The following is a 23,569-nucleotide window of genomic DNA, read 5'->3' as shown; positions in this document are numbered from 1 at the left end:
TAGTCTACTGTAACTTTTGACTAGATAAAGACAAAAGGACATTTAAATTAGATTCGATTCACACTCACACATAATAACTGCATCTGGTGTCAAGTATCGGGGGTAGCCGAGTTAGTCTGTATCCACAAAAACAACAAGGAGTTCGGTGGCACCTTAAAGACTAACAGATTTATTTGTGCATAAGCTTTCGTGGGTAAAAAATCCACTTCTATTCATGAAAGCTTGTGCACAAGTAAATCTGTTAGTCTTTAAGGTGCCACTATACTCCTTGTTGTTTTAATAACTGCATTTGCAGACCAATTTGCAGTGGGATGTAATCAGATCCTTGTCTGGTTCATTTAGTCACTTCAATGCCCAGGCTCTGCCAGCGGGTTTAGGAATCCTTTTTCCCTGGCGTATCAAATACTAATTCACGCCACATACAAACTTAGCTTAAAATGGGCTATAAAACATGGTGTCTTGAAGATAATAGGAAGGCCAAAAGAGAGTTAGGAGAACAGCTAGTCAAAGACTGAGAAAGTAATAGCAAAAAAATGTTTAAGTACATCAGAAGCAGGAAGCCTGCTAAACAACTAGTGGGGCCACTGGACGATCGAGATGCTAAACCGGCACTCAACGAGAAACTAAATGAATTCTTTGCATCAGTGTTCACGGTTGAGGATGTGAAGGACATTCCCAAACCTGAGCCATTCTTTTTAGATGATAAATCTGAGGAATTGTCCCAGACTGAGGTGTCATTAGAGGAGGATATGGAACAAATTGATATATTAAACAGTAATAAGTCAGGACCACATGGTATTCACTCAAGAGTTCTGAAGGAACTCAAAGGTAAAATTGGAGAACTGCTAACTCTGGTATGTAACCTATCATTTAAATCAGCTTCTCTACCAGATGACTGGAGGATAGCTAATGCGACACCAATTTTTAAAAAAGGCTCCAGAGGTGATCCCGGCAATTAAAGGCTGGTAAGTTTAAACTTCAGTACCCGGCAAACTAGTTGAAATGATAGGAAAGAACAGAATTGTCAGACACATAGATGAATTGATTTGTTGGGGAAGAGTCAATATGGTTTTTGTACAGGGAAATCATGCCTCACCAATCTACTAGAATTATGTGAAAAGGTCAACAAGCATGTGGAAAAGGGTGATCCAGTGGATATAGTGTACTTAGATTTTCAGAAAACCTCTAACAAGTTCCCTCGCCAAAGGCTCCTAAGCAAAGTAAGCTGTCATGGAATAAGAGGGAAGGTGCTCTCATGGATTGGTATCTGATAGGTAAAAGATAGGAAGCAAGGGGTAGGAATAAATGGTTAATTTTCAGAATGGAGAGAGATAAATAGTGGTGACCTCTAAGGGTCCGTACTAGGACCAGTGCTATTCTACATATTCATAAATGATCTGGAAAAAGGGGTAAACAGTGAGGTGGCAAAATTTGTGGATGATACAAAATTACTCAAGACAGTTAAGTCCCAAGCAGACTGCGAAGAGCTACAAAGGGATCTCACAAAACTAGGTGACTGGGCAACTAAATGGCAGATGAAATTTAATGTTGATAAAGTAATGTACATTGGAAAACATAATCCCAATTATACATACAAAATGATGGGGTCTAAATTAGCTGTTACTCTCAAGAGATCTTGGAGTCATTGTGGATAGTTCTCTGAAAACATCCAAACAACGTGCAGCAGCAGCCAAAAAATTGAACAGAACGTTGGAAATCATTAAGAAAGGGATAGATAGGACAGAAAATATTGTATTGCCTCTGTATAAATCCATAGTATGCACACAACTTGAATACTGTGTGCTGAGATGGTCACTCCATCTAAAAAAAAATATATTGGAATTGGAAAAGATTCAGCAAAGGGCAACAAAAATTATTAGGGGTATGGAACAGCTTCCGGATGAGGAGAGATTAATAAGACTGGGAATTTTCAGCTTGGAAAAGGGATGACTATGGGAGGGATATGATAGAGATCTATAAAATCGTGATGAGTGTGGAGAAAGTAAATAAAGTGTTATTTACTCCTTCTCATAACACAAGAACTAGGGGGTCACCAAATGAAATTAATAGACAGCAAGTTTAAAACAAAGAAAAGGACATATTTTTTCACACAATGTACAGTCAACCTGTGGAACTCTTTGCCAGAGGATGTTGTGAAGACTATAACAGGGTTCAAAAAAGAACTAGATAAATTCATGGAGGATAGGTCCATCAATGGCTATTATCCAAGATGGGCAGGGATGGTGTCCCTAGCCTCTGTTTGCCAAAAGTTGGGAATGTGCAACTGGGGGATGGTTCACTTGATGATTACCTGTTCTGTTCATTCCCTCTGAAGCACCTGGCATTGGTCACCACTGGAAGACAGGATATTGGGCTAGATGGACCTTTGGTCTGACCCAGTAAGGCCGTTCTTATGTTCTTGAAAGTTCACAGAGAGCAAACCTCAAAAAGGGGGAGGGAGAACATTTAAGCGTGATTCAAACAAAGCCACTTTTACGCGTAAATGGTTATGGAAAACATTTGTAGTGTTTGCCCAGCTCGGCTATAAACTCAGCCCCCTGCAGGACTATAACACAGTGTAACAGTGTCAGAAACATAAGCCCTAATTCTGCAAGCTGATCTACATGAGCATCTGAATTGACCCATGTGGCTCAGTTTGCAGGACTAGTACCATTGTTTGTAAGTGTAAGTGTATCTAGTATAGACAAAAGTCATGTTACAAACATAACCATGTTTCAGATGGTTTCAGTCACAGTCACAACCCCCCATAGTGAACAGTGCCTAGTGCTAAAAAGTCAAGAGGTCAAATTCAGCCATATTGTTATGCGCTTAAGTGACAGTAAAACTGCAGTTCTCACTCAATTTTAGCTCCAGACTCCCATCATCTTCAGTTTTTATAAAAATATATTCTACATTTAAATCCCACCCTCTTTAAAATAATAATAATAATAATAATAATAAAAAAAATAATAATATTTTTTAAAAAAGGCTAGAAGTTCTCGGTTTCAGTACCATCTAATAACAGAATATTAAACATAGGGGGAAATAACCTTGAAATGTGGAATTCAAAAACAAAAAACTAAAAAAACAAGAACCCTGATGCAGTTCTTAAAATGCCTGTGTCGAAATAAGGATCACTATATTAGCATACAGTGACAGAGCCCAAATTGCAACATCATAAATTGTTTTATTTGATATATAAATTAAATACCCATGAGCATCTTAATTTTAAAACAGCAACTGTGAATTACGATGCCCTGCATAGTATATTTTGGGCCAAACTCTGTCTGCCTGGAACACAGTCAGCCAAAATTTAACATCCTAATTCTGGCTCCCAACAAACCCACAAAGAAGTAAAGTTGCTGTGTACAAGAGCCACCAAGAAGAGGTCTAGGGTGAGGCCTAGGCATCAGGCTATTGCTGGGGTTCTGAAACTTCATTGCACTGCGACCCCCTTCTGACAACAAAATTTACTACACGACCCCAGGATGGGGGACCAAAACCCAAGCCCACCTGAGTCCAACTGCCCCAGGTGGGGGGGGGCCAAAGCCCGAGACCCACTGTCCCAAGTGGCATGCGCCCAAGGGCTTCAGCCCCTGGCGGGCGGCCCGTAACCTGAGCCCCGTCGCTCAGGGCTGAAGCCCTCGGGTTTCAACTTTGGCCCCAGGCGGTGGGGCTCAGGCTTCAGCCCCGGGTCCCAACAAAAGTAAGCTAGCCCTGGTGACCCCCATGCAGTCCCAACCCACAGTTTGAGAACCGCTAGGCTATTGCAATCCCCACATCAGTGCACATGTGCCCCCTGGCCTGACAATGGCAGTTATGCAGATATACACACACAGTACAGATTAATCCTACTCTGTGTAGGCCTAACCACTCATGCTGTGCAAGAGGCCACTGACAGCCAGGATACAGGCACTCACATTAACACTGTTCTGGATTCCTTCATGTGGTGGGTCAGTCTTTGGCCTTTCGTGAATAAAACAAGCCCTTCTGTTGGCTGAGTTTAGCCAAATATTGATAGGGTTGCCAACCCTCCAGGATTGGCCGGGAGTCTCCAGGAATTAAAGATTAAGTCATTTAATGAAATCTCCAAGAATACTTCCAACTAAAATTGGCAACCTTGTTTACACACCAATAAGGGGCACAACTACCCCAGAGGACTGCATAAAGATGCTGTGCTGCAGCCTGACCAGATTTAAAAGGTGGCTGGTCTAGCTGCACAAGGGAGTTGCAGGAAACCCCCAATCTATTTGCGGCAGGGACGGAGCTGCATGGTGCAGGAATGGAAAACATGCACATCAGCTTCAGTCACCTCTGGAAGCCACAGGTCTATCCTAACACACTTCTTCCCCACACCAAAATGGGACTGATGGGGGATGACTACAGTAACCCTTGCACAGATCCTGCAAAGGGAGGAGGTGTAAGGTTCTGGGAGGTTTTAAATTTGGAAGAAAAAATGATGACAGCAGAAGAATGTTATCAATCAGTTAATATTAAATGCTACCTTTTATCTGCACCAAGCAACACTCCTGTGCTTTAAACTTGCAATGTTATTTAATGTCATAAAATTGAGAATGGGTGAAGCCATGTCTTCAAAACCCAAACATCCTCTCCACCTCCCTAGAAGCACAGCGGAGGAGAAGGCAGCAGATGGAGGTGAGAGAAGAGAGAATGTCCCTTCCATGACCTCATTCCCTTATTCACACAAAAGCCTCTCTGCAGGGAACCAGAAGGGAACAAGCTGCATGGCTAGAGCGCAGGCAGGCCTGTCTACCTCAGACCACAGAAAAGACAGAGATAAAAGTTTGCAAGAACTTACATACTTATAGCTTGACAAAAAACACTGAATTTCATATTTGCATATCTTCCAGGGGGGCAAATATCAGGCCTCTTCCCTGGTGTGCTGTTCTGAGATTTCCCTTTTTCTTGTGCGCCGCCCAGTTCTGTCTTTCCTTCTGCCCCAGTTTGTCTCACCTTGACATCTCATGCTGTTCCTTCTCCGGTGCTGATACCAGCTTCAGCTCTTCCTCAGCCTGGTTTCCTCCACTCAGCTTATCCCTTACCCAGATTTGATCCCTTGTCATTTGATTCTCCACTCCCAATTCTGCTGCCCATGCCCAGACTTCTACGCACAGTAACCTGAACTCCTGAAAAATCTACTCCTCCCACTCCCACCAACTAGCAGACTGATAAAATTTTAAAATTCAAATAAAACATCTGGTTTCTTTCCCAAAAATGGATCTGATTTTTTCTTCAGATGTTGAAAGAGAACCAGTTACATACCACAATGAAAAACACTTAATAAAAACCTAGGATAGACAGAGGTCACCATAGTGTTTAAAAATTGCAGTAGCATTTCTAGCTGAGTCAAGATGAAGGTTGCTTTCTATTTTTACCAAGTAAAGTGTTGTCTATGATTTATCGAGGCCTGTATATATAAACACACAACCATATTTTGCAAACCCTTACTTACATGAATACACACACAAGTAGTCATGTTGACTAGCCGGACTATTCATACAAACAAATATCTGCAGGATCAGGCCCATACACATGTACAACACATATATATTTCTACAAATAATAAGCTATGCAATAACTACAAGAATTATATACCCAAGCCATATCTTCTGGGCCTAAACTACCTGACTACCTCCCTAATATTTTGTAGAATAAAACTGCATATGACAGAAAGCTAATAACAATGTAACATATCTAAGGGCTTGTCTACACTGGCAATTTACAGCACTGCAACTTTCTCGCTCAGGGGTGTGAAAAAACACACCTCTGAGTGCAGCAAGTTTCAGCGCTGTAAAGCGCCTGTATAGAACCAACATTGGGATCCGTGCTCCTAGCGCTGGTAGCTATGACCCTCGTGGAGGTGGGTTTTTTAGAGCGTGGGGAGAGCTCTCTCCCAGCGTCCTGCTGCGACCACACAAGCCACATTTGTCATAAACAGATAGTTAAGGGTTAATGTCTCTCTTACCTGTAAAGGGTTAACAAACAGGGACTCAAACACCTGACCAGAGGACCAATCAGAAGACAAGCTACTTTCAAATCTCTCTGGGAGGGAAGCCTTTGTTTGTGGGTTTTGGGTTTGGCTTTGGCTTTGTTCTCTCTGAGTCCTGGACAGGGCTAGAGGTGTAACCAGGTTTCTGCCAATCTCCCTGCTACAGTCTCTTTTCTGTTCAGAATTGTAAGTAGAAAAGGCGGTCATAGTCTTTTAATTTGTTTTCTTTTTCATTTGCATATGTGTACTTGCTGGAAGTAGCTTAAATTGTGTTTCTGCTGGAGAAAGTTTCTTTCTATTGTTTATAAGTTGAAAGACCCTGTAACTTTTTACCATCTAAGTGCAGAGACAAGTTTTATGTTTTTCTTCTTTTATTAAAGTTTCCTCTTTTTTAGAATCTAATTGATTTTTCTGGTTATCTTTTGCAAAACTCCAGAGAAGGGAGTCTGCACTCACCAGGGAATTGGTGGGAGAAAGGAAAGAGGAGGAGGGAAGGGAAACCTGCTCTCAGCATTTATCTGTGTCTCTCTCTCCGGGGAAGAAGGGAGGGGGGAGTGGTGATTCAAGGAGTTGAATCAGGCGATCTCCTAGTGTTCCCAGGGCGGGAAAAAGCTGGGAGGAAGAAAGGAGGGGGGAAGGGAAATGGTTTATTCCCCTTTGTTGTGAGACTCAGGGAATCTGAGTCTTGGGGGTCCCCAGGGAAGGGTTTGGGGAGACCAGAGTTTATCAGGCGCTCTAAATAAGTCCTGATTGGTGGCAGCCTATCAAATCTAAGCTGGTAATTAAGCTTAGGGAATTTCATGCTAATACCCATATTTTGGACGCTAAGGTCCAGAATGGGGAATTATATTATGACAACATTAAAGCACTGCTGCGGCAGCACTTTAGCATTGCCAGTGTAGACTAGCCCTAATACAAGAAAATAGCTTGAGCTCTTTGGTGTATATTTAACAAAGTCTCCTCCAATGTAACACTTGAATTAGCACCTGAACTACAGATGGTAAACTCTGTTTATTTTTATAAGGAATTATCAGTCAACCCTCTTACTGACTGTGGATCCTACAAAGAGATGGCACAGATAGATCCCCTGTGTGACATTGCATTCCATATGATTCGATGAAAATATGCTAATGAGTGTTAATATAATGTAACTGGAATATGCTTCATGCAAAAGATGATATTTTGTAAGGTATCATTACAAAGCTTATAATCTACTCAGTGTGTCCATCCTATTTGTATAAATGTATCATACGTATATCTGAAACTAGAAATATGAAATATAACTCTGAGCTTCTATTGTAATTATGCAAAGTGTGGGCCATTAATGGTGGTTTGGAATCTTGATGGCTCCCATCAACTAGGACAACTGGTTGTAAATGACAATGTTTACTTGCAAGCCTTCCTGCGAGTCTGGCCAGGTAGAATGAAGGCTTGGGGTCTCACCAGACATATGACCATGTCATGCGGTACTGGAATCCATCTTAAACCTGGGGCTTTTCCATTTAGGAGGAGGGGTGAGGACCCAGAGAGACAAAAGATTCCCACCTTGTGCCAAAGCTATAAGGGGGTGGAACAGAACAAAGGAGACAGCAGTCATGAGAAATCCCCTAGCTACCACCTGAGCTGGAACAAGGACTGTACCAGGGGAAAGGAATGGGCCAGACTACAAAGGAGTCTGGTCTGTGAAAGAAGCTTATTGCAACATCTCTTGAGAGTGAGATTTATCTGTAATCAGTTTCTTAATGCATTAGGCTTAGACTTGCATGTTTTTGTTTTATTTTGCTTGGTAACTTACTTTCTTCTGTCTGTTATTACTTGGAACCACTTAAATCCTACTTTTTATATTTAATAAAATAACTTTTGCTTATTATTGAACCCAGAGTTAGTGACTAATACCTGGGGAGCAAACAGCTGTGTGTCTCTCTCTATCAGTGTTATAGAAGGAGAACAATTCATGACTTTACCCCGTAAAAGCTGTATACAGAGTAAAATGGATTTATTTGGGGTTTGGACCCCATTAGGAACTGGGTATCTGGGTGCTGGAGACAGGAGCACTTCTTAAGCTGTTTTCAGTTAAGTCTGCAGCTTTGGTTCATACCTGGGTCTGTGTTTGCAGCAGGCTAACATGTCTGGCTCAACAAGGCAGGGTTCTGAAGTCCCAGGCTGGCAAGGAAAATGGGCTCAGAGATAGTCTCAGCACATCAGGTGGCAGTCCCAAGGGGGTCTCTGTGACCCAACCCATCCCACCCTGCACCTGAGCAGACCCTCAGTAACTGCACTAGCATGGGAAGGAGAGGCAGGGTTGCCTATGTGCACCTCCTTGCAGGATGGAGGCCCATGTGTTTAAAACAATGATAGATGTCATTAAAATGGAGATACAGGGACAGATGCTCAGCTGGTATAAACCACCATTGCTCCTTTAAGTCACCTGAGCTACAACAAGAAGGGTTTGCTGCAGTATCAGTTCCATGACTTGGGAGCAGAAGGAACTCTTCATATGGTAGCACAAAAGCATAAATAACCCTATCGGAATGAAAATATAGATTCAATCCACAGAATCCAATCACATCTTCCTGCTGTTATAGAAAACCTAAATTTTTTTATCCTATCTTCCGTTTTAAAAAATTTAAACACGATATATGCTGTTGCGGATGTTTAACACACCAGGGAGCTCTGGCAACACTGACTAGCAGCCTGCGTGTCTGGCTATTACAGGCCCAGCACTGAACAGCCTACACACAATGGGAAGCAAGATAAAGAAAAATCTGAGGGCAGGGGAGGGAGGGGGAAGCATATGCTTATTTTGCAAATTTGAGACACAAAGCAAATTTATTTTCCAGAGTTTGTTTCCATAACTGGTATGGACGGTGCTTCTAGACAGATAGTATTATCAAGTGTCCCTTGCATGACCTAAACTGGTAAATCACACCATATTTTCAATGCAAATGGAATGAGTCATCCCTAGATGCTAAATAATAAGGTAGAGATGTGTTTCTATGTTTTTAATGATCTTGCTGAAGTACAGTGAACACAGCACTCTGTTTCCTTTAGCATCTCCTCACTCAGATTGAACTGGTAACAGTCCTGTTTGCATGTAATACATTATTCCCTAAGACACACTCTGCTTCCATCTGATGATCCCCAAACAAAGCCTGACTTCTAGGGAAGAAGAAATGATTTTCCAGAAACAGGACCAGGTACTGGGGCCTACAGAGACCCAATGCCTGCTGCCATGGCCCACAGGTAATGAGATCACTAGGAGTGGAGACGGGCGGAGCAGTGATCATTTATAAATTGGCAGTTCCTGTGGCAGCCCCAAAAGGCTGCTGATCATCAAAGACTGCTCTCTTTGTTAAATATACTATAACCCCTGGTTGCATTCTCTCTCTCCCGTAAACTCCACGGGGTTGGGTAAAAGAGTGCATGCCCTAGCCCTCTCCCAATGGCTCTCTTCCCTCTGTCCTACCCAATCTCTGCTCCTTCATTCTGTATGAACCACAGACATAAAGACGGGACTTTACAGGGGTTGGGTGTGTGTGTGTGGAACCATTGCTTTAAAGGTAGTTGACCCCTCCCGCAACTCCACACAGTACTGAGGAGATCTGTGCTCAGCGGTAACACTTTACATGTGGATCTATAGAGGGATGATCTGCATCATATTGACAAGAGTCTTTCCAAAATCTTCCCAAGAGCAGCCAGATGGTAGTTAAATCAAAGATATGCTGCAGATTAGGTTTAGCAAAACAGTCAGTTGACCAGCCAAATGATGTCAGCTAACAGGTCAGTTCAACCCCTGTTAGCTGACCATGGTAAAATAGTGTCAAATATTCTGGCAAGAATGCCCTGAGGTAGGTGGCAGTTTACCTTTTGGATTACAACATAGTGCCAATTGTTAATAAGCCTATTTATATATCTTGATCGCTCACTCTTACATAATGTCACCTGTTGAGAAAGATAAACTGGAACCTGAGCATCTTGACTGGCTGGAATCTTCTAGAATATTGTAAATATGAACATCTTTATTTGTACACCAGGCCATCAATGTATATGGTGGTTTACAAAGCACATTAAACATGTTAAAAGACACAGTCCCTGCCATGAAGAGCTCACAATCTAAACTGAGTGGACCAACATGCAGAAATTAACTCAGAAGGGAGTGTGAAAGGGAGAGGAAGGTTCAGAGCTGTTAAACCTCCTCCTGCAACACAAAGAGAATAGATGCACAGCCATTAAGCGGTTTGAAGATTTGGCCTGCTGCCTACCTAGCATAAATGCATTTTAAAATGACTTCCTTTTATAGTTGCTATGTGCATTTTATTTGTTTAATTTCATTTCTCTTTTCTTTTCTAATCTTGAATAATGTTCACATTTAAATGCTAACCTAATGTTGCTAAAAATGGTAGTAATTATGGGTGCATTTTTTTAACTTAATTTCACTGATTTCCATTTTTCTGAGTTAAAATAGCTCAGAAATAACTTTTTTGGAATTACGCATAATTATTTACCAAGGGGAAGGCCTACTGCAGACCACAGAGTCTTTTTTTTTTTTTGGTACTGTTCTAATAAACTAGTGCTTTACAATATTTGACCATTTTTGACATTATTTGGACAATATTTGATCAAATCTCTAATTATTTTTAGACCCGTCAAATGCCCAACCCTAGTGAAAACGATTGCACTCATCCTTATTCTGTCTTTCCTTTCCCCAACAACTGCCCCACCCCGCAAAAGCCATAATTTGTATTAATTTCCCAATCCATACAGCCTTCTTTTTGAGCCAACAGAAATTAAAAAAAAAAAAAAAAAAAAGTAATACTAAAAGACTGAAACCTATATTAGATGTGTTTGCTAGTATAGCTATACTGGGATACCCTTTTGTAGTACAGACATAGCCTCCTAATGGAAATGCAGTTTATATGGGCAAAAATGTTCTTCTGTCGGTATAGCTTGTACCAGTTTCCCCAAATAAATAAGCTATACCAGCAGAAGCACTCTTTTGCTGGCCTAACTGCAACTACATTAGGCCGTCAGAGTTTGAAGAAAATCATATTCCTAAAGCTATGCTGGAAAAATCATTAAGTACAGACCAAGCCCTAGACAGTGCGTCAAAAGACATAACTGTCTAATGTTTACCTTTTGGACTTTGTGTAATATGTCACTGGGAGACAAACTTATTAGATGCAAACACACACTGAAAATGGAAAAAAAAAAGCTGTCTATATAAGCACTTTCAAAGGTAACTTTTATATAACATGTAGCAAAGAAATTGGAACTGCATAAGAGAAGGTTAAAAAACACACATTGATGTGTTTTGTTTTCTCAAAAAAAGTGTGGTATTTGAAGCCAGGCCCTTTGGCTTATCTGTTGTAAACAGTGACTGCTTCCCAATGCTGTACCACTCAATATTTCCTAGAGAAAAGATTCTGAGAAAGGGGAAGAAAAAAAAAAAAAAGAGTCCTGGTTCCCTAGAAACACTGAATTAACACAAGGGATCTGTAAACAAAACAGCAGAGGTTTGAAGCCTTACCCTTTACTGTTTCCTGCCTTCTTGGAAAAATCTCAGCATTAAAACAGATTGGATTACATTACAGGAGGGGTTGCTGTTGAAGAATTTTTTTTCCAGTTGTAAAATGTTTACTTTTTCTAATTCAATTTGTTTTTCACCTTCATTTTGTTGCACCCTTACTCAGGCTCCTGTGAGACATCGAAGGTCTGCGTTTGCACGAAAATTACCATGCCACAATCATTAACCATTCCTCACTTTGCAAAACAATCCTTGTTGGAAAATGCATAGTAGGTTCATTTTTGATTTAAGGAATGTTCTATTTTCAAATGCATTTCAGTCTGATTTTTTTGCTCTGAGCATATTTTTTAAAAGTACATAGAAAACTACTGATAGTTTAATGATTTAAAAGGAAAGCAGATGAGTTCTGAACAAACACCCCCAAGGAAATTAACCTACTTCAGCCTTTGAATCAGGAACTATGAATAAGTGATCAAATTTAACCTTGTAAACTTCACTTTCAAAGGTACTCATATAGATTCTCAGGCCAGAAGGGACGATTGTGATCTTCTAGTCCAACTGCCTGCATAACACAGTCCATAGCACTTCCCCCAATTTCTAGAGCAGATCTTTTAAAAAATAATCCAATCTTGATTTAAAAATTGCCAGTGATGAAAAAAGCCACCATGACCCTTGATAAATTGTTCCAGTGGTTAATTACTTTTACTGTTAAAAATTTACATGTTATTTCCAGTCTGAATTTATCTAGCTGAGCATATACAGTAAAGCTCAGAGTAAGTACAGTCACATATCTGTTGCCTAATACTATCTAATAAGAACCATACTGTACTTCATAAGACTGAACACATTTAGGACTCTGAACCTAACATTGCAGTTGCAGGCAAAATTCCCTTTAATACAATGAGAATTAAGTCTAGGTGACGGCTACAGGATTAAGGCTCTTGGGTCACAACATCTGCAGCAATTTTTACAGTTACATTTAAATATTTTAAGTTGCTGAAGTGAAAGCTCCCAGCATTCTCAGATGGCATCAGGAACTGTTAAAGACGAAAAACAAAAGATTCTTGCTAGCAAAATATTTAGCACCCTTCTTGTACTGGGAACTTTCGAGGTGTCTCCATAGTCAGCCACTGCTGTACATTAAATCTGCTTATGCTGCTGAACTCAGAAGAGCATTGTATAAAACCCTAACAGCATCACAAGGTGGGATAATCACACAAAATCATAGGGCTCTATATTAATCCTAGAGATACAGGAAATATTAATGGGTACTTTGAAAAGTATGCTACTGCCTGTGTAAAAGCAGCAACAGATATTCAAGATATGCAGCAAAGCTTCCCATATAATATAGGTAAGAGCAGTGCCTACAAAGTCAACAAAGCAGGCCTTGACAAATAATTGACTTCAGCAGCTTTATGAACACATATAAGACATTGATTAAAAGGTATCCTTTTCCAGCTTTGAAGGGTTATGTGGAAGAATGGGACTGCTTTACTGTGGAAAGGAGTGGTGAGGGGCAGGATAAGTTTGCCTTTCTTACTGTCTTTTTGTAACAATTGTCTGTTAAGTTTTAATTTCCCAATGCCACTCAGATATCAAAACACAAAACAAATGTTCTAACAGAGATACATTTCCCAATAGCATAATACTGGGCAAATTTATATTATCTCTTTAAAAAATCTCATACCACAGACTGAAGGAATATTGAAAGAAATTGATTATACACATCAGCAACTGAGTGAAAACCTTTACTCAGTTTTTTGTAAAATTATAAGTATTTTTGTTTAAAAATATGGGGACAATAGTATTATAAAATCCTCTGTGGATTCATCTTGGCAAACAGCTAAAAGAATTATCTTTCATTTAAGGTGAATAAACATCAGAATGGAGTCAAACTGTGCAGCCTTTATTTATTTTTAATGTCAGACATCTACAGAAAAAATACAAGTGACATGAACTGATGCAGTTTGCACAAGAGCTCTAAAAATTCACAAGTATTTGTGTACTCTCTTTCACATCGTTTTAGCACCACAAAAATATGTTAACACTAGGTCATACAATTATTACACCATTGAACAAATATCTACAGTGTAAAGCATTTGTCACTCAATAATAAAATTACTAACTATTACAGAGGACAATTTCCTAACTCAAGAAGTGCTGTAACCAACACAGGAGAATTCTGTATTAGACCTAGGCTTGACACAGAGAAGAACTGATCACAGAATTAAAAATTAATGGTAGTTTACTAGTGATCATAACTTGACCATGTTTATAATGTCCAAACAGAATAAAGTCCAGATAGTAATATAAATACTTAATACTTTAAAATGGCCATTTTCATAATTATTGAGCCACATGAACTGGGAGGAAAAATTTAAATCAGAAAAATTTGAATGATAATTAGGAATTGTTTAAGAACACTTGACTAGATGCCCAAAAGCTATAATCCCACAATCAAGAAAGAAGGCCATGTTGGTTAAAAAACAGACCCGGTTTAGAGGGGAAGTGAAGACAGCTATAAAAATTAATAAAAAATAAAAAGCTGATAGTAATGAATCTAAATCAGAAACTAGGAATTGTAGAAAACTGGAAAAGGAAGCAAAGGCACACAGGGAGAAATCAATGGCCAGCAGAGTTAAGGGCAATAAGATGGAGTTTTTAAAGTATATTAGGAACAAAAAGAAACCTGATAATAGTATTGGTCCATTACTAGAGGTAAATGGTAGAATTATCAGCAATAATGTAGAAAAGGCAGAAGTGTTCAATAAATGTCTGTTCTGTATTTAGAGGAAAAAACAGATGATATAGACCAGTGGTCCCCAACACGGTGCCCGTGGACACCATGGCGCCCGCCAGGACATTTATGTGCGCCCACCTACTGACAAGGGAGCGCTTCCTCCAGACAACCAGCCACCGAAATGCCGCTGAGAAGCGGCAACACCAAGAAGCATCACTGCGGAAATGTCGCTGCTTCTCGGCAGAATTTCAGGGGCGACACTTCTCGATGACGCCGCTTCTCGGTGGCATTTTGGCAGCTGGTCATCCGGTGCCCGTCACACTCTTCTGGGAACATGAATATGCTATTGCAACAGAAAGGTTGGGGACCACTGATGTAGACATTGTCAGCAGGAGGGGTGCTTTGTCCTCCCTCTGCGCTTGACCTCCCCTCCCCCCACAACACATTCCTGGCAGAAGGAAGCCCGAGCAGGGATTGGAAGGGAGTCACTTCTAATGCCGGACCCTTCCGGTTGCTGCTCTGCAGCCTAGCAGCTGCCTGAGAGAGCCTGGCTGGGGAGGCAGCTTCTGCTCCCTGTCCAGACTCGGCTGCTGGAGACTGCAGCTAAGCAAGCTGGAAACATGCTGGAGGCAGGGGTGCTCTGGCTCACTCAGCCCTGTCCCTGGCACCCAAGCCTGGGCTGGGAGCAGGAACCATCTGCCCAGCAAGGCTCTCTCAGGGAGACAACAGCCCGCCATGCTACAGAGCAGCATCCCAGCAGCTAGAAGGGGCTGGTCCCACCTCTTCCACTCCCTGGCATCTGGGACATGCATCGCCCAACCCCACACCCAGCCCTTCCCATTTAGGGCTGTGCAGGTGCTCAAGGAATCCGCCCAGGGACCTGCTGTGGCTGGGGGAGGAGCACCCCTCCCCAAATCTCCACTTAGCCCGGCCCTCAGCCTGCCAGGACTGGGGCACAGGGCGCCCCTCCCCTGGCCCCAACTCTGCTGCGGCGTGGCACGGGCAAGCCCCAGGCAAAGTTGGAGTGGCCCGGACCCAGCCACGACTAGGGCTGCCTAGCCCAGACCCAGGTGTGGCACAGGCAGCCCTCCTCCAGTTCGGACCAGCTGGGGCCAGGGCACCTATCCTCCAGTCCCAGAGCTGCTGCAGCGCAGAGAGATGCCTCTCCCTCTCAGCCCAGGTGCTGCTGCAGGAAGAGAGCTGGGGGGAGTCCACTCTCCCCACCGTAGCCCCTGAGCAGCCTCCTTCACCCCAACCCCTCATCCCCACCCCCACCCTAGAGCCTGCAGCCCCAGCTGGAGCCCTCACACTCTACACCCCGACCCTTTGCCCCAGCCCTGAGCCCCCTTCTACACTCTGAACCCCTCGGCCCCACCCCCACATGAATTTTATTGTGTGCACCAATATGGAGGTGATGTGTCACACATCACCTCCATATTTGTGCACATAACAAAATTCATTCTGCACATGGGTTGGAAAAATTAGAGGGAACACTGGTCAGGGCTCCCATTAATTTTTAATTGCCCACAAAATGTCCATGACTTTTGCCAAAAATAACCATGACAAAATCTTAATCTTACTTACAGTGATAGACTCAAGGAGCTCAATCTATTTAGCTTCTCAAAGACAAGATTCTGGATGACTTGATTAGTCTATAAATATCTATGTGTGGGGACAAATCTTTAATAATGGGCTCTTCAGTCTAGCAGAGAAAGATGTAACATGAGCCAATGGCTGGAAGATGAAGCGAGACAAATTCAGACTGGAAATAAGATGTACATTTTTAAACAGAGGGAAATTAATCACTGGAACAATTAATCAAAGGATTAAGGTGGAGGTCCATCATTGACAATTTTTAAATCTAGATTAGATGTTCATCTAAAAGATCTGCTCCAGGAGTTATTTTGGGGAAATTCTATGACCGGTGTTCTACAGGAGGTCAGACAACATGATCACAGTGGTCCCTCTGGGCTTGGAATCTAAGAATCAATGCCTTTTTAACCAGTGCTATATAATCCTCAGCTTTGGTGACAAGACCTCTGTTAAAATAAATACTGCCGCTGCTTTCACATCTTCCCCCCCCCATTTTAAAATAAGCAGAACTCATACTTGAAGTCAGTAATAATATCACTCCAGCTCTAGTACAGAAGTCAATACTATACTGTAGAGAGAGTTATGGGAAATGGCCTTTAATGGTTTTAATTATCTTTTCCTAGAAAGGTTTATAGACTGTTGATATTTTATCTTGATAGCTCTGTTTCATATTACAAAGTGCATAATGTCAATAAGGGAGGGCCTGTGTCTCAGAGCAATGCTTGCAAAAACTTTAACTCTTTATAGGCTCCAACTCAAAGTTTCCATCAATCAAAGGACACAATGCTGGGACACGCTCCTCTCGCTAAATATGCATTATGGGTAAAAATTGAAGACTCCTAAGTCCCTTCAGTGTTTTTGAAAGTGTTACCCAGTATGCTTAGTACTTACAGAGCACTTGTCATAAGTAGACCTACCTCAAAAGGTATGTTGACACTGCAGGTGGGAGTGAGCCTTCCAGCCCAGCTAGACAGACTCATGCTAGTGGGGCTCAAGCTAGCCTGCTGAAAATTGCAGTGTGGACATCTGGCTTTGGCAGAGACTTGAGCTAGCCACCCAAGCTCACAACCAAGGGGTTGGGTGGGCTTGAGAGCTGCCACCTGAGTCACAAACATCCACACTGCTATTTGTAGCACATTAGCTCAAGACCTGCTAGTGTGAGTCTGTCCAGCCAGGCTTGGTGGCTCGTTCTCAGCTGCAGTGTAGACATACCCTAAGTACCTAATTACCATTAAGTTCAATGGGTATCCTGAGGGATAATGGTATTGCCTGTGCCTAGCCTGTACCACTTCACGTTATTTACCCTACAGCTGGGGCTGTTATTTTAGCTTAGCACATTCCATGACTAATAAGCTCTTTATAACCTCGCACTAACACTGCAGGAAAGAGGCCAGTGTTTTGTTGCAAACTCTGCTCGCTTTCCACTCAGGCACTAGTCCTAGGATGGTTTTGCCTGTGCTTCAGAATTCCCTTTCCTTTCTGTCTTTCCCTCTTTTTCTGTACATTGGTTGCACTTTTTTATTTCTCATGAAATGGCCCAGGATTTGATCCAACAGAAGAATACACCACTAAATGCAGAACAGCTTTAGGGGTCTATTCTTTGAAAGCTATTTCAATCTAATTGCTCTTTGATTTAAATTGTTTCTTTTATCCACTTCAAAATGGAAGCACAACATTAAACCTTCTGTCCATGAATACAGATACTCAAGGTCTGATCCAACACCCACTGAAGTAAATGGCAAGACCCCCACTGACTTCAGTGAAGCTGGATCGGGCCCCCAGACCCTTTCATTTCACTTCTTCACTAAATAAAATGCAAAATGGGGAGAGGAGCTAGTGTTCCATGTAGAAATCATAGGCATATTATGTAAGTGACAAATACTTAAGCACCTGTATTTAGGCATGAATAGCAGCATTCATACTTCAAAGCAATTCACAATAATCTCTTGATGATCTTTTCCTGCCTATTTGAGATACAATTCTGGGGATCACTGATGCTGTTCATGAGGTTTAGGAGCTGGCAGTGATGGAAATAGAAATCCTCCATTTATCCGGAGAACACGGGGAAATTGGAATGCCAATATTGTGACACCAATCACCTCAGTACTCTTCTGTTTGTTCCAGAGGCACAGCCCTCTCCTGAGGAAGGGTAATGCAATCTCCAATTTAACCTTGTCCTTCCCCTGAACAAAGTCTGTCAGCTTTGCTGGGACTTCTAATTGATTTTCTTATGCCATAATTTCCACTAAGAGTTAAAACTAATTCAGAGTAAAATACCAAAAAGAGTTGTTTGAGATACCATGATATACTACAGGTGACGGGGGATATATAAATACTCAGATTAGATAGATCCTCATTTTGCAATTCTCTCATTCTTTCTTCCTCCCAGAACAGATTCGTGCAACTTGCCCTCTTGTAGTACCTTCTGCTATGCGTAGCTTTCAAATGCTTAAGGTTCCCACTGCTTGACTCCCTTAGTGAGATATCCAATCCCCACAAAAAATGTACTGATATGAAAAAGCACTCCAGTTTCTCAGAATTATAAACTCACTTCAAACTCATCTGGCATGGGATGGGGACAATAAAAAAATTAGTGATTTAGAAGCGTGCTAACCCCTGAAGCTCCATAATAACCAGTACAATTAGGTAACTGCAGTTCCCGGGGACCCATTCTCTCCTTTTATTCATAGCACATCTGAGTAGCTCCTGGTGGGATAATGAATAAGTATCATTGCCTGCATTTTACAAAAGAGGAAGCAGACACAGGGTTGACTTGCCAAAGCCATGCAATACATCAGTGGGACAGAGCTGGGACTGAAATTCAGGTGAACCTGTCTTCCTACTCCCCGCACAATCCCCTAGACTGCAACTCAAATAAAACAGAGAACAGACAACGTTAATAGATTTAGAGGGGGCGATTCTTTCAGCTAGGAGCTGTGGCAAAGCTAGCAGGTGCCATGGAATGCACACTCAAGTTGAAACAGAAATTCTATTCCTAAACGTGAGTGGTGAAGGACACAAAAAGAGAAAAGTGTGTAATTTCCAAGGGGCATCAATGTATCAGTCCAAGAAACAACAGGGTTCCAATTGCATGTGGCTAATAGTAACAGCTACACTAGATTATTTGGAATAAAAATTATACATGCCTTTATGATAATTCTATAGTCTTAACCCCCAAATGAGACAGCTGGATTATTTGGCATGGTAAAAGGGCTAGAGAGAGAGGGGAGCAGAACTTGACACAGGTAGGGGCTCAGATATGTGGTTCCATCATAAATCATCAGAGAACCTCAGCTATAAGATATACAAAAAATATAGGTTAAGGTTATTTGGGGAAGACTGGGAGGAATAGGCAGAGAAGTTTGCTTCAGGGGCCTGGCACAGTACATTGGCCTGTCCTGATAATTCAAGAACAGTCAATAAAATTGAAAAGATAACATATCAAAAGATGAAAGAAAATAGTTTTTCACACAATGCTGAATTAACCTGTGGAACTCATTGCCACGAGATATCACTCATGCCAAGAGATCACCTACTGTTACATCTGATAGAACTTTTTTAAAAAATAAGATAAGCTTACTCATGTTTCTTGACATTGGCAAGCCATTAACTGGTGTCAGTTAAGAAACCTCCCCTATGGGAAATTTCACCTCTAACTGTCCACTATGGGGTTTCTTTCAGCTTCTGCTGAAGCATTTGGAACTGGTCAATATTACAGACAAGATACTGCACTGGCCATCCGTAAGTCTGATCCAGTATAGCATTTCCTATGTTCCTATATAAAGATGACCTGTATGTTCTACAGACAGTTCATTTCAATGTAGAGTCTATTTGGATCTAAAATCTCAGATACCAGAAACAGTAATTGTAAAATTATATTGCAGATTATCAGACTAGAATACTGATAGTAAGACTGCATGTCACAAGCTTCAAAATATTGCAAAAGCTGCTGGCATCATAATATCGACAGAGTTTAACAACCACAGTGTTACCTGGATGGATGGCACATCAGGGCATGGTTTGGGGAAGTCATTTATTGGTATTATAATCCAGGGATTGGTAACCTCTGACATGCAGCTCACCAGGGTGGGCACCCTGGCAGGCCGGGCCAGTTTGTTTATCTGCTGCATCTGCAGCTTCAGCTGATCGTGTCTCCCACTGGCCAGGGTTCGCTGCTCCAAGCCAATGGGGGCTGCAGGAAGTGGCGCGGGCTGAGGGATTTGCTGGCCACGGCTTCCCGCCGCCCCATTGGCCCGGAGCAGCAAACCGTGGCCAGTGGGAGCCACGATCAGCCGAACCTGCAGATGCGGCAGGAAAACAAACTGGCCCGGCCTGCCAGGAGGCTTACCCTGGTGAGCCGTGTGCCAGAGGTTGCTGACCCCTGCTATAATCCATAAACATCAGCCTGTTTTGGGGCCTACAATGAAGGATCTCCCAACTGTGTCTTAAGAGGCAGGAGTTAATACATTAGAATGACTGCACTAGTAAAGGGTGCACTGACTGCCCTCACCTACAACTAGGTTTGATAGTGTAATAGGAAGCAACTTCCCTGAGGCAATGCCCAGACAAACTTTGGAAAGGGCATATGTTTAGACTTAAGGTAAATGGCTGAGAGTAATGTAAAGTGAAATGTACAAAAAACACGATCAGTTTAGGAGCTATTTGAGAACAACACATTAGGAGATGGTCTGTGTACCTAATAAGTAGAGACATACATTAGTTGTTAGAGCTACAAAAGAATCTTCAGAAAACAGAAATCCTACCCAACCCACACAACATTAACAATGCCACATCAGGTGTGAATCAGAGAGGCAGTTATAAAGAATTAAGACACAGGCAGCAGTGTAGCCTGCAGGACAGGGGATTGGACCAGAAGTCAGGCAATCTGTGTTCTATTCCCGACAGCGTTGCCAACTCTGATTTTTATTATGAGCCACACACTCTTCAGTGTTCTTCTTAAAGTCCCAGCTCCTGGAGTCAAGTTATTACAGGAGATTCTCAGCTTGCATTTTTAAAAAAAAGCTTCTAGTCCTTGTGGTTGAGGAAAAATGTGAAAATCTGATTCCTGAAGGCTCAACCACAAGGCAGCAAACAAAAAGAACCCCAAATGGACTGTTTGTAAAATCTCATTATTTTCGTGGGCTTGATTCCTGTTTTTTATATGCCTGGGGTTGGCACTACTACTGTCCAGCTGTGTGACCTTGGGTAAGTCACTTCACCTTTCTATGACTCTGTTTCCCCTCATACCCGTTGTCTATGTTATTTAGATTGTAATTTCTGTGGGTCTGGGACACTCTCTCACTATGTGCTTGTACAGGGCCTAGCCAAATGGAGCCTCAGTCCTGGCTGGATCATCTAGGCATTACTAGAATGTACACAATCATTTAGAAGATATAATTGTCTTTGATAACTTTTTTCAAAGTATTAAAAACAAGAAGGTTCTATGCCTAACTGAAGACAGTCTAGGCTATCCAAGAGAGGATGACATATACAGAGGATGTAGAAGCATCAAATAAATTAAATTAACTTTTTTATATCATTCTTTATTGTAGAATTTGAAGGGGAAATTCTTTTTCCAAACACAATTTTTTTGGAAAAAAATCAGTGGACAAAGGTTAAACTGTCCAAGGATTAAATTAGAGAGAACTCAAGTGCTGCAAATCACCAGGCGTAAGTGGTAATTGTTGGGAGAGTTCTGAAGAAAAAATTGTTTCAAACAGCAGAGATGCTGACTAAAAGAGAGAGACCATACAGTAACCTTTAAAACAGCAACTGTTCCCTGAAAAGTCATTTATGTGGTGCCTGTTTTTAAAAATAGGCACCTCCAGGCAGACCAGGACAATTACACCCCAGGTGTTACTAATAGAGAGCCTAACCTCAGTTACAGGGAAATTGAAATAAAGGGTAAAACATTAGGAAGCGTATAACTGGTATGATGAAATCCACACTTCTTCTGTGAAAGGAAAGAAAAAAACAAACAAACTGTGCTTCACATAGATATTGAGACCAAAAGCTCAGTAAAATAAGTATTTATGCTCTACAGTTGCTATCTATTTATTTCCAAGTGCAAGCCAAGGTGCTGCTCACAATCTCTGAAACCCTAATAATCTGGAACAGAGTTACCAGAGATCATGTATTTCCTACAGCAGACGTTACAAACACTTGCATCACTGTTGCTCTCAGTTCCTGATATTTAACTCCGCGTGGCCAGTGAGGGTATTTCCAATGAAGGTCTCACACCTCTGGAATGGGTCCCTGCCCTAAGGCTAATCCTTTTCGGAATCATCTTGAGCACCTGGTCTCACTGATATCTTGCAACAACGATCTCCAAAGGTTAGCTGTACTTCCTTTTAAATCCAAACCATCATAAAAAGATTGAAGGTAAAAGATAGGACTTCTCTATTTGACCAAGCCTTTGAAGGATTTTGGTTTAGTTTAATAGCAATGGTTTGGGAGCTTTTGTTATTGAGACTCAAGTTGCACTGCTCACCTTTAAGATGGAGGCTAGTTTTTGTTGCTTAATAATCAATGGTTTTTATAAAGGTAAGGTTCCCTTTGCCAAGCACTTGGGTGCTATTGTTAAATTTCTGTGTATCAATAAGAGGATGTTTCTTTTCTTGGGTACCTGTGACCTGCGTGACACTAACAGCCTGAAGTTCAAATTCCTGTTGCCTGCATCTCTTTTAGGGCAGTTTACAATCTTGGTTTGGAATTTAGCATCCACACCCTGAGATATTATACCAAGTAATAATTATGTTGTTCAGATAGTAAGTAAAGTCTAAAGGTGATTGATTGACCTTTCCCACATTATAGTTTGTACACAACTCTGCAGTAAAGGTTTTTAAATAAAAATAAGGAAGGCAAATGATCTTCTTATAAATATTGAAAGAGCCCTATGTGCATAGTTTTTTATTCTCTGTAACAAATTACAATCCATTATTTGAATCAAACTAAGAAACGATCCCATTAAAAAGGACAACAGACATAGAAGACACAGTTTAGGGTAGTTCCCAGAAGAATGCTAGTATTACTGAGAAGTCTTTGGCAAAAGAGCTAAAGGATAGATTCCAACAATGATTTATTGGTACTTTTCTGGTGGTCTACAAAAAAAACAACCAAGGACAGACAGGGAATGTGGTGGGGGAAGAGCAGGGTAACTTGAGAACTGTGACTAGCATACAGTAACAGCACCTTTTCAATAGTGCTGTGCAAACATTTCGTAGCTCTGACAATCCAAAGATCTGACACGCTTCTAGCTTCTATGAAACTTTTAGGAATAAGTTTCTCTCGGAGTTCTGACATCTCTGAACAGGAATGAACTTTTTAGACTACGTTTCAAGCCTTCATTATAAAACTTGACCAATAAATAGGTTTTTGTAGGTTGAAGGAACTATTACAAAGCCCTTGCAAACCCATATGCAATACAAAGCTTGCCAGTTTCACTTTTGAGTTTTGCTTTAGCCATAATAGGGTTTAAAAACAAACCTGAAATGTAATTGCTTAGACACTGAGACGATGGATGCCAATACATAATACTTAAGGTACATAAAGTGAAATTCAGGAGATGCAATAGAGCTGTATTGAACAACAGATTATTTGGTTCACTAGCTGTCTTTTTGTTCCATGCCTAGCACCTAGCACAAAGGGCTCCTAGGTGCTACCGTAGTACAAATAACAATGAAGCCAAAAAGAGGGGGAAAAT

General features: G+C 41.4%; 2 protein-coding genes and 1 long non-coding RNA gene across 6 annotated transcripts in view; 1 reads left to right on the top strand and 2 right to left on the bottom strand.

The window, feature by feature from the left end:
- The window catches only part of SOCS2 (suppressor of cytokine signaling 2), a 144,546-nt gene that overhangs the window by 63,845 nt on the left and 57,132 nt on the right, over nt 1–23,569 (bottom strand). The gene's annotated exons all lie outside the window — the stretch shown is intronic.
- Nucleotides 1–23,569, bottom strand: part of CRADD (CASP2 and RIPK1 domain containing adaptor with death domain) — a 100,953-nt gene that overhangs the window by 52,222 nt on the left and 25,162 nt on the right. The gene's annotated exons all lie outside the window — the stretch shown is intronic.
- Nucleotides 1–23,569, top strand: part of LOC127042724 (uncharacterized) — a 28,882-nt gene that overhangs the window by 2,341 nt on the left and 2,972 nt on the right. The window contains exon 2 of the long non-coding RNA XR_007772026.1: nt 19,549–19,608. This is a non-coding gene — a long non-coding RNA (uncharacterized LOC127042724). The remainder of the gene's footprint in view (nt 1–19,548; nt 19,609–23,569) is intronic.

Source organism: Gopherus flavomarginatus, chromosome 1 (assembly GCF_025201925.1).
Source record: "Gopherus flavomarginatus isolate rGopFla2 chromosome 1, rGopFla2.mat.asm, whole genome shotgun sequence".
Taxonomy (NCBI): Eukaryota; Metazoa; Chordata; order Testudines; family Testudinidae; genus Gopherus; species Gopherus flavomarginatus.
The sequence above is the reverse complement of the archived record's forward strand: the minus strand, read 5'-3'. Positions and strand labels throughout refer to the sequence as shown.